Consider the following 12,500-nt stretch of genomic DNA (forward strand, 5'->3'; position numbering starts at 1 on the left):
AAATAAATAAAAAGAAATTAAAGAAATTAAAAAAAAACTTTTACTCTAGCCCTCTCCTGCAGCCATACAACTTTTTGTCTGTGTAGAATGTTTATTTCAAATAAATGCCCATATATATAAAGAGCTGCAAGGTTTTTTCAGCTAAAGCTGAGTCAGGAAGCCTCTCTTAAATGAGATGTGCTTATCTCTAGCAAACAGAGCTCACCTGAGAAAATGCTGCTACCAAGAAGCCATGTTTAATTCTGTTGTTTTTGTGTCTAGAATTCCTTCCCAAACTCTCTCAGGTTTTAAGTGGATTTAGTTGTTCACGTAGGTGACATTTGTTGACTGAGGTTTCTGTCCCGCCCAATCCCACAGTCATTCAGTCCCAAAGAAACACATAAAGTTCTACATTAATTATAAACTGGTTGGCCTATTTGTTCAGGTTTCTTATTAACTCTTATAGCTTACATTGACCTATAATTCTTGTCTGTGGTAGCCACAGACAAGGTAGTACCTTTTATCAGCGAGGCATTCTCTCTTGCTTCCTCTGTCTCTGGATAACGACTGCAGACTGACACTTTCTTATTCCCAGAATTCTTCTTTTATGGTTGCCTTGCCTCTACTTTCTGCCTGGCTACTGGCCAATCAATGTTTTATTAAAACCACACAAGACCATTGTCCCACAGCATGAGGGTAATTCATGCGCTTTGATCATGTGCTCTGCTGCGGCTTCTGCCATGGTCTCTTGCCCTTCAGCCTCTGCCATGACTGTTGTGGCTGATTTAGATATATTTTAGGTTTGCTACTCATTCTCACGTTGTTAATGATACCATTTTACACTGAGCATATAATTTCCCTTTTACCAGCTGATGCTGTATTTAGATGAGTAAGCCTCCATCCCCCAAAATGCAGTTCTCTTATCATATGCCATCAAATGAAGTGTATGTGCATGTGTGCGTGCATGCATGCATGCATGCGTGTGTGTGTATGTGTGTGTATATATAAAAATATACTCATGTGATAGGCCCTGTTGATTTTATAACTTTTCAAGCCCTGGCCAAAAGACAATGTTAAATATAAGTCAGAGCCCTGCTCGGAGGCAGATTCACAGTCAGTACTCAATGCTCAGAGTCTTGCCCTCTTAACAGTACCCCTGACTTCAACTAGCAGCCTTACACGACTTAAGATGACTTCTGTCTCTGCCTTCGTTTTAGCCTTTCTTGGAGTTAGGGGTTGGAGAACAACCCCTCTCCCTGCCCTTGGCCAGGAGTCTTTTCCCTAAAAACATCCCGCCTCAATGACTTCTCTTCGGACTATTGCCTTTTCACACAGAGTTTTCACTGCAGACCTTATACTCATTGATTCAGAGGTGGGTTCAAGGCCGTCACAGGATCAGAAGGTTCTAATTTGACAGTAAGGATGAGGCCTGAGAGATGGCTTGGCAGAATCCTCCATTTTGCCGATGAAAATGTGAGACCAGAGAGGATCAGGGCACCAGCTGAGAGCCCCTCATGTCAGAGGAGCTACCTGGAAGCCACCGCTCTGGTGCTTGGGAAGGAGAGTGGCCTGGTCGCACTCAGAAAACACGTCCTGCCTTTCTCAAGATTGGAGAAACCACCGGCCTGTCTACGAGGTGGATTATTATTTTTAACCACTTTTCCACGGCTTCCTCTGGCTCACAGGCTCCTCCAGGCCCCACCTGTTTCCTATAAGGAGCAGGATTTCCCAAGCAAACACAGCCATGTTGTTGTTTGTGTCTCAACAGCTCTGCTGTGCAGGGAATGAGGGCTCCACACTTGATGAGCCCAGGGACTCCAGTGCCAAGCCTCTGATATATAGTACAGGGACTGCAGGGCATCCGAGTTGTAACAAGCACAAGATGAGCTTGTGGCCTCGGGCTCCTAACCTGCTCCTCAACCCACACTTCAAAGAAAGTTATTACACAGGAGTTAGACTAAATCAAACCAAACTGCAATGTTTGCGCACTGTGACCCATTTTCAGATCTTGGCGCATCTCACCACTAGTCCCTCAGAAACCCAGTCAGGAACCAAACAAAACGACCCCAATGATAATTTAGTTGTAAGTCTTTAAAAAATGAGCCCAGCTGATTTATTTTGAAATTTCAGTTAAGCACGATGTCAAGAAAATCTCGGCGGCTATTTGTCATTTTTCTCCTCTTAGCGTAGTCCGAGCGGGCGGAATAAAATTAGAAGCTGGCTGCTCATAGGCTCCCGCTCTTATTGTAGGCTTTGACTTCACTACTAGGGTAGCCGAGATGCCTTGATGACAATCTTCTGCCGGAACACTTGTCATAGCAAGGAAGACCTTTCTTCTGCCACCGGCTCCTTTTATGAGCCTTGTTATACAGCTGCAGGAGGGAACGCGTTGGATCATCGAATAGATATATATTTCACATTGGCTAGACCTACTACTCTCTCTTTTTTTTTCATACCATCACCTGAAAAGCATAAAAAAAATCAGATTTTTCTTTTGTAGCTTTGAAAAATGGAAGGTTCAGCTTTTTGAATTTCAAAAGAAATAAAGCTTATTTATATTTACCTCTCTCTACTATTACGTTTTAAAGGGCTTGATATTTGTGTGTGTGTGTGTGTGTGTGTGTGTGTGTGTGCAAAAGCTATGGCACATTGTCGCCTATCGTGTGAGCTCTAAGGATGGAACCCAAGTCACCAGGCTTGGCGACAGCCATATTTATACAGAGTCATCTCTTTGGCCCCTATTAATTGTATTTTGTAGGACGCGTTAGATAATTTTGTGTGGTAGATATGGCAACTTCCTTGAATCTAATGATTGAATCATTAAGGCCAGTCTCCCAGGTCATTCCACATATATTTCTTGTGTTTCAAAAAACCTTTTAGTTCCAAACTATGGGTCATTGCAGTCTCATGATCATCTAGGGTCAGTTCTGGGAGAGACCAGCAAGATATGTGAAAAAGGATGCTGGGACTCTCAGGACAAGTCATCTTCCCTGGGCCCAGCACTGGTTGCTTAAGGCCAAGGCTAAAGCTATGACTTTCAGCTTACAGACCTTAAGTAGCTCCTTTCTTGTAATAACGGGCAATACAGAGCCTGACAGTGGTACATGTCTTTAATCTCAACACCCGGGAGGCAGAGGCAGGCAGATCTTTGTGAATTTGAGGCCAGCCTGGTCTACAGAGCTAGTTTCAGGACAGCCATGGCTACACAGAGAAACCCTGTCTCCGGGGGTGGGGGGGGGAAGAACATGTAAAAAAAAAGGTGTTGGTAAAAACCAAAGAATTTTGCTTTGGCAGAGATAAAAATAAACTTTTCATTTAGCACATAGTTGATTATTTTAGACAAATGTATACAGTTGTGTAAATCACCATTACAATCAAGTTACAGGGTATTGTCACGCCTGAAGGAGTTCCCCAGGACTGTGGCAGTCATTGGAATCAGTCATAGTAGTGAGTTTTGCGAGGAGCAGCTGGCAAATGGGTTGAACAGCCGGACAGAGCATGGCCGGTCTAAGGAACGAACAGTCTTGGAGTATTATCTAGATGCCTTATGCATCTTCAGCCCTTGCGACTCCATGGAGTCTTCCATTCTACAGAAAAGGTAACTACAGCCCAGGGAATTTCAGTAGGGAGCCCCATGGTCGCGTCCATCCAGCTTGTGTTTCCCACAGCATTGCTTTCTACAACCAGCGTTCAGAGAAAAAAAAAATACAGAAAGAAACACAGAAGCCAAGTATGCAGGACCAGGTGCTATATGGTTCTAGTTATCTGAAGTCCCAGAGAAGGTAAAGGTAGTGGTCAAAGGCTGGCGCCACGGGCAGGGAAGGGTCCACTAGGAGAGGTTTTTAGAATGATGGTTAGAACGTATTGACTAGAATAGTAATTCCTCGCCTGTGCACATTGCCCAAAACTCAACAACCTGTGTGCTTAAAATTGAACATTAGATATAAACTATATTTCAGTAATGCCATTTTTAAAAGAGAGTATTAGAGGAACACAATGCCGAAAGACTTGGCCGACATCCCTTTGTTCAAAACTCCAAACAGGAGTAGTGAGGTGGCTCAGTGGGCAAGGGTGCTTGCTGAGCAAGCCTCACAGCCTGATCACCAGAAGTCATGGGAAAGGTGAGAACTACCTCCTAAGGGTTGTCTTTTTGACTGCTTTGTGGGCGCTCGCGCGTGTGCACGAGCGCACACAAACACAACAATTGTTTAATAGTTACAACACCATTATCATGTTCAGAAATATAGCTATTGTTTCCAGGGATATAGTGCAGGGATATTTTTATGCAACTTATGCACTGAGAAAATTTTAAATCTGGCCAAAGATACATTAGTGGCCACTGTGACTTTGAAATCGAACCCCTAAACTCGATTTTCTTGCACTGAATGACCAATTTAAATATGCGCGTTTCTAAGTCCATTGCAAATGCCTGCTGCCTGAGGATCTGATTAAGCAGGGTCCAGAAAGAGCTTGCAAGGAGGACTGTTTACTAACATTTCAATTTCTATGGCTCATTTGTTAGACTTAGAAGAAAAAGGTGAGAGGGATGTTTGGGATTGTCTTTAACCTTGATGATATTTCCACTGAAGCAGCATAATGGCTCTTAATTGCTTAAGTGAGGAGAGCGTGTTGACGCGTCCTTCTTTGGGCTAAGAGCTTTGAGCCTAGACTATTATGCTAATTCAAGCATTATATACACCTAAGTATTTATGAGGCTGACACTGGTGATGTCGCAGGTAAAGGGCTGTGAAATGGTCTGTAAACAGAGAGAATTGATTTGAGGCCCAAAAGCAGTGCTGGTAAAAGTCACAGCCAGTGAACAGCCAACCCTACAATTTCTATCCAGATTGTCAACCTAGGTCAGACTGTGTCAGCGAGGCTGTCGTTGGAGATCAGATGGGTGGCTAAATAATATATAAACCAACCACACAGGCACTTTGATGGTGGCAGTCTAGTCCCATCTGGTGTGGCCATGTGTAGATGCCTACATGCGCATGAACTTTGCTTAGGGGACGTTCCCCAGTGCTGTAGTCAATGTGTTGGTATCTGATGAGAGAAAGGCTTTTAGCCAGACAGAAGTGTGGCTTATCCAGGGATTGTGCCGCATAAAGAGACATGGGGAAAGCAAACATCAGAAACCCCAGAGAATAAAACAAGGATGGCCGTCTGATCTCAGTGCTAGATCTTCTGTATCCTTAGCATCATTTGTGTTTCATGTCTTTTCAGTAATAGGATGTACAAATAAGCCTCAAGAAAATTAGGCAAAAAAATGGTGGGCAGTAGTGTGTAGTGGTATTTTATTTATGTTTTAACAAATAAAACCTGCCTGAAAAATCACAGTGCAGAGTTAAGCCACTAGAGGCCAAGGAGTGGCACACACCTTTAATCCCCTCTAATCCCAGCAGAGGCAGAGGGATCTCTGTGAGTTTAAGGCCACCCTGGGGATTTCATGCCTTTAATCCCCACCCTGGGGATTTCACACTTTCAATCCCCACCCTAGGGAGGTGGAGTCAGAGAGTGGCTGGGCAGAGAGTATATAAGGCCGGAGGAGACAGGGGTTCATTGCAGTCAGAAGTTTGGTGGAGAGCATTGCTGTCTGAGGATTGCTGCTCCAGTCCGAGGAGAAGTCCCAGGAGAAGTCCGAGGAGACGATCTGAGGACAGAATTGCTCTTTGGGTCTGAGCGTCGGTAGAGGTAAACGTTCTCTCTCATGGCTGTCCACACTGCTTCTCTGATCCTTCAGCTTTTAACCCTCTAATGTCTGACTCCAGGTTTCATTTATTAAGACTATCAGAATTCATGTGTTTTATTAGTGTTGCGCTCTTGGATTGCTTAGCAGTTATGACTTACACATATTTCTGTTAGGTAGAGTGGAGTTTGAGGATTCTTGAAGACAGGATCTTGCCCCATCTCGGTCTGAGGTAGAGCGGCTTGGAAGAGACGAATTACATCAGAGTCCCGGGAGCTAACTTCAGACCCTGTCAACTCGGTCCCTGAGCTGCAAACGTCAGCGGTTACCAAGGTGCCTAGCACGCGGAATCCTCGGCCACAATGCCCTGCGTGCACTATAAATTTGCCTCTAAACTCAACTACGACATCATCACCTTTGATGGGCCCCATATCTCCCTGTGTGACTTAAAGAAGCGGATTATGGGGAAAGAAAAGCTGAAAGCTACCAATAATGATCTTCAGATCACCAGCGAGCAGACGAAAGAAGAATATACCGATAATGCGCTAATTCCTAAGAACTCTTCTGTGATTGTGAGAAGAATTCCTACTGTGGGTGTTCGTTCCACAAGGAAGACATCTGTGACAAGTCAAGTTGCCAATCTGGCTGAAACCGACGCTTCTGAGGAAGATAAAATTAAGGCCATGATGTTGCAGTCCAGCCAGATGTACAGCCCAGTCAACTACGTGAAGAAACCTTTACATCCGCGCCTTTGGTCTCACATCCGTTTCCACCATGATAAACCTGGTCCTTACAATAAGAACTGGGCAACAAACAGGGATCAGAACTTTGGCTGTAGACTCAGAAAGAGCTCTGGAATCCCTCGAAGCTTCATGATGGAAGTGAAAGACCCTAACATGAAAGGGGTAATGATTACGAACACTGGCAAATACGTAATCCCGATGATAGATGCAGAGGCCTATGCGATCGGGAAGAAAGAGAAACCACCCTTCTTACCACAGGAACCGTCATCATCTTTAGAAGAAGACGATGCTATCCCAGATGAGCTCGTGTGCCTCATCTGCAAGGACATCATGACTGATGCTGCTATCATCCCTTGTTGTGGAAACAGCTACTGTGACAATTGTATTAGGACAGCACTCCTGGAATCAGATGAACATACGTGTCCAGCATGCCATCAGGACTCTGTTTCTCCTGATGCTTTAGTTGCCAATAAGTTTTTACGGAAGGCCGTTAATAACTTCAAAAACAAAACCGGCTATGCGAAACGTCTACAGACACGGTTACCTCCTCCGCCTCCCCCAGTAGCATCACCAGGACAGCACAGCGAAAGCTCACAGAGGACTCAAGGCCCATCACCTCCAGCAACACCGGTCGCTGTGCCTGGTCCACCACCTCCTTTGGATCCACCGCCTCCCCATATGTGGCCTCTTCCTTCATGTCTACCTCCCCCACAGTACTCTCTTCAATTTCCTCCTGGCCTGCCCACTCCTGCAGGATACAGTGTCCCTCCTCCAGGGTTTTCACCAGCTCCTGCCAATATACATGGGGTGTCGCCAGGATTTCAGACTGCTCACTCAAATACCATCCCTACAACGCAAGCACTACCCTTGTCCAGGGAAGAATTCTATAGAGTGCAACGGCAACTAAGGGAAGAGGAAAAGGAAAATTCCAAGCTAGAGCTGGCAAATAATTTTGCTAAGGAATTGACGGAATACAAAAAGATTCAAAAGGCGCATAGGCGCTCATCTTCCAGAAACTCACACAGTTACTCCAAGTCAAGATCTGGCTCCACACGGTCCTGCTCTTACTCTCAATCCTTCAGCCGCGTGCATTCTAGCTCCTATTCACGATCACCTCCGTACCCCAGGAGAGGCAGAGACAAGAGCCGCTCATGGTCTGGATCTCGTGGCTATCACCGATCTAGGTCAAGGTCACCTCAATATAGACGTTACCATTCACGGCCAAGATCTCAAGCATTTAGGGGACAGTCTCCCACTGAACATAATGTACCTCGAGGAGAAATAAAGCATGAGTATTTTAATAGATACAGAGAAGTTCAACCACCTTATGATACCAAAGACTATTACAGATGGAGTGTTGACTTTAGAGACCCATTTGAGAAAGAACGCCACCAGGAATGGGAGAGGAAATACCCAGAGCAGTACGAACAGTACTACAAAGGGTATGCTGTGGGAGCTAACAGAGAGCACCTCCCTCCAGAGACACCTCTTAATATCAGAAATTCACCCTTCATAAGAGGGCACAGAGAAGACTATGCTGCTGGACAAAGTCATAGAAATAGAAATGTAGGTGGTGGCTATCCAGAAAAGCTTTCAACAAGAGACAGTCACAATCAGAAAGATAATGTCAAATCAAAAGAGAAGGAGAGTGATTCCATTCCAGGAGACGATAAAGAAAACAAGCATAAGAAACACAGAAAACAAAGAAAGGGGGAGGAGAGGGAGAGCTTACCAAACCCCAAACTGTTAGACGCGCCCAGGAAATCCAGGGAGTCGTCAGGTGTCAATGACACGAAGACGGATACACTGTTTGTTCTCCCACGTAGAGATGATACTACACGGGTTAGGGATGAACCGATGGAGGCAGAATCTACCAGTTCCAAATCAGTGTCTGAAACAGACAAGGGAGAAAAAGATAAGACAAAAGTTAAATTTGACAAAACCAAATGGAAAAGTCATGGGTCTGCTACAGCCAAGAAGGAAAGTCATTAAGACCATGGAGGACTATGATATTGATAATACAGCTCCTGCTGGAGATGTTATAATTAGGATCCAGGTTCCTCAGTCCAAATGGGATAGAGATGACTTTGCATCTGAAAAAGACGTTAAATCCACACAACTGATACAGAGTGTAGGGAAAACATCTAGTACTATGAAAAATGTTACTGTAAGGCCCTCAGTTACAGTCAAGGACACTGAGGAAGAATTGCAGTCAGAAAATCCAGAAGCTCACCAAGGAGGTGAGCCATGAAATGACACAGCACGCGGCCAAAAGCTCAAAAGGCTCTGCATCCAGTGAGAAGGGGAAAACCAAAGACAGTGCCCATCCAGAGAAGGAGAGCACCATGGACCGTCTGAATGAATGAGGAAATTGTAAGAACCTGTCTCAGTTTTTCAAAGAGACCAGGACTTCAGATAAGCGTGAATCCATTCATGGTTCCTCAAATAAAGACTTTACTCCTGGTAGAGACAAGAAAACAGACTATGACAGCGGAGAATATTCCGGCTCCAGCGAAGAGATGAGAGACGTGAGCTAGCAAGAAAAAGGACTCTCCTCCTCTGTGAAGGACGACTGTTTTAATTGACTTAATTGCTAAATCATCTGTATTAAACTCTGCTATAGTGTAAAGAAATCCCAGCCTTTTAAATAATAAATTGAATACCCTGTGTTGCACTTAAACTATTTGCTTCTTGATAATTTCATTTTTACATCAGAGCTTTATAATGAACTTTTTACAGAATTGTCAGTTGTGACCATGGAACATGAGAGGTTTTGCTAGGGCCTATTATTTTTAACCACCATTAATTAGTTGGGGAGGAGTTTACTGTACTGTGAAATTTCCACATTTGAATTTTTTTTAATTGCCTGGCAAAGGCTTGTATCAGTTCAGAAATATCAGCAGAATGATTTGCTGAACTCATTACAGCCCCGTAATGTCACTTTTTGATTACAATAAAAGTTTTCAGTAAACTTTAAAAAAAAAAATTCTATCAGTTGACACCTAATCAGACATTGTGAAGAAATTCAGAACTGTGAGTAATGACATTTAAAGTGATACGGTATGAAGCCAGGTCAATATAACCATCAGGTGGCTTTTGGTTGCCCTTTTCACTGTTTTCTTTATCATATACATTAATGAAAAGGTTTTGCTTTAATTTTAATCAGCTCAGGGGCTCAATAGTATTACATTTTCTAAAACTTTAACACGTGCGGTCACCTCAAGTATGACATAATCGATAGTTACAAAAACGTCTGTTTCAAAAAGCTGGTATGCTCTAAGTGTCCATTTTAGAAAATGCTTAAATATGCTCACGTGAAACCTGCTTTGGTTGTAAGCGAAAGGTTTCCCAGTTTCTTTAATGACCGGCTTGAAGTCAGGGTTTCTTTAAGCCTCTGGACACCCAGACGTTTGTTTCAGAGCTCTTGTTACTTTATTCCTGTGGAGGCAGAAAAAGCCAGTAATAGGACTCAGACCTTTTTTTAGGATTATTTTGTTTCAATCCCTCTAGGGACAAGGCTGATTTAACTCATTCTGAACAATAGTACCAGATTATTCATTAAGGCATCTGAGGGCGTTCACAGTCTCTGAGTAACCCATTCAGGTCCCACAGGTAAGGGTTCCATCAGAGTGGTCAGTCCCAGAGAAGAGCTTTGAGATCTCATCTCCAAGTTAATGGGAGTTGCTTGGAGGAAGTTACTCTAGGACTCTGGAGGGGCTTTGTATAGGATTAGCAGGGAAGCTGCTATGCTCCAGTAGCAATGCCAGCTGTAGTGAAGGAGTGGAAGAAGGGAACATTTCACTTGGGGCACGCCATTTGAAGTTAGTACGCCATGCGATCTTCCCTGGCAAAGTTGGACCGGTCTAGATCATTACGTCCCGGGGTCCATTTCTATTCCTGTTCTTCTGTCTCTGTCCCTCTCTGTGTCTCTGTCTAAAAGTCTGGCTCTTCCCCTCCCATCTCCTTCTATCTCCTCCCCTCTCTCTTTCTCTCCTCCTCTTTTCACGGGAAAAGAGAGAATAAGAGATCTTCCTGAGAATTATACACAATTCCTTGAACAAATATGCCAAGCAGTTGTTAAGTACTAGACACTTGCCAGGTATGTATGAAGAATAGGCATAGGTGGTCTCTCTTATTTGTTCTAAATTATTTTACTAAATTAGAATATGAAAACTCACTAAAATCAACATACTAGCTATTGATCCCTTGCTTGACAATGCTATATTTTAAATATAGATTTATTTGTATTTCATTTTATGTGTATGGGTGCTTGCCTGCATGTTTGTACATGCATTTTGTGCATGACTGATGCCTACAGAGGCCAGAAGAGGTTATTCAGTTACAGGTGGTTGGGGGCTGCCGTGTAGGTGCTAGAAAATGATCCAGGTCCCCTCTACAGGGCGGCAAACACTCTTAACTTCTGGACCATCTCTCTGGCCTCACCTTGCTGTTTGTATATGCACAGGAATGTGGTGATGTTTTATATTTTGTCAATATAATTTCTCACATTTGCTAATGATCACCAAGTGTCATTATATAGTTTCGTTAATGCCTTATGCTGCATTTTGGAGAATACTGATGGATACGATCTTTAAATCACTCTTTAGATTTAATTCTCACACACACCTGGAAAGATGGATATGAACGCCAGAGAAGGCTTTGGGGATCTAGAGAAGTTAGCTCGTTACTAAGGTTACAGGATTAAGACATGATTACTCCCAGAAAAAGATTGCACGACTCTGACTTCAAATTCCAATACTAGTAAGATGGCAGGCATACTACATCACTGTTGCCCCTGTTCTGTATGCTCTCTTGACCATTAAATGCTTTCTGTGTGGTACTGGGTATCAAATCCAGGATCTCAAAGAAGCCATGGCTCTCCCTGAGCTACAGACCAAGCCCCGCCTCCTTCTTTCACCTTTCATTTCAAGACAGGTCTTGCTAGTTTCCCAGGTGTCCTTGTACTTGTGATCCTCTCGGAGTAGCGGGAAAGCAGACCTGAGCCAGCAGGCCTGGCTGACGCATGATTTTGAATGTTTGCTGAGTTAGACACCTTAGCAACTCAAGGACAAGGGAAGTATGCGGTTAAAAATCAAAAGGAAAAAAGTTTAGACTAACCCATGAATTAAAAGTAACCACTTCCCTTCCTTGCCCTAATTTTCTTGAGAGGATCATTTCAAATTTGACCTTCAAGTTAAAAACAAACAAAGAAGACACCCACCACCCATCATTTGCATAATACCTAACAACGGTAGGTTTGGGTGTCATGGGACCTCCCACCCACCTGCTCCTTACTGTTCTTTACAGCCATCTTCAGACCAGGCCAAATCCACTGGGGAGTGGTATGCAGCATGGAAGCTGACTGATGGCTGTAGTCGGACTTTCGTGTGGGCCACCAGCTCACAAATACCGATACGGAGACTTAGTGTTAATTATGAAAGCTCTGTCCCACTAGCTCTTCTCACTTAAATTAACCTGCTTTTGTCAATCTACATTTTCCCATGTGGCTTCTTACCTTTCATTTTGTATATCTGACTCCCGTAATGGCTCGGCTCCGTGGCGCCTCCTCTGCACCTGGATTATCTCCTCCGACCTTTCTTTCCCCAGAAATCCCGCCTCCACCTCCTGCCTAGCTATTGGCCGTTTAGCTTTTCGTTACACCAACCGCAGCACCACATCTCCGCACAATGTACAAATATCCATCCCATCACGAGGGTTCCACCTTAGTTCTCCAAGGTTGGCAGCATCGCCAGCACCGGAAAGCTCACTTGCCGCTGAGCAGACAGGACCTCCGCACATGCTCTTTTACATCCATATTCCTCAAGTCTCCGCGTGGGGCCAGTCCTGCTGCCCAGACACGTTTCTCCCATTGACTTCCATGGAAATCATTGCCTCTAGAGGTGCAAATAAAGACTGAGTGAGGAGTCTGAAGTGAGCTAGGAGGTGTGGAAAATGCCAGGGTTGAATCAATTCATCTGCTTTCACCTTCATTTACTTTCCCCTGTCTCTGTTTCTGTATCAAATACAGCTTTTCCTTTCCTTTCCTTTCTTTCCTTCCTTCCTTCCTTCCTTCCTTCCTTCCTTCCTTC

General features: G+C 44.0%; 1 pseudogene; it reads left to right on the forward strand.

Moving 5' to 3' along the window:
* The first annotated feature begins 6,030 nt into the window (after nucleotides 1-6,030).
* On the forward strand, nucleotides 6,031-8,992 carry LOC101985328 (annotated as a pseudogene).
* Nucleotides 8,993-12,500: the final 3,508 nt, after the last annotated feature.

This window comes from Microtus ochrogaster, chromosome 10 (assembly GCF_000317375.1).
Source record: "Microtus ochrogaster isolate Prairie Vole_2 chromosome 10, MicOch1.0, whole genome shotgun sequence".
NCBI classification, from domain to species: Eukaryota; Metazoa; Chordata; class Mammalia; order Rodentia; family Cricetidae; genus Microtus; species Microtus ochrogaster.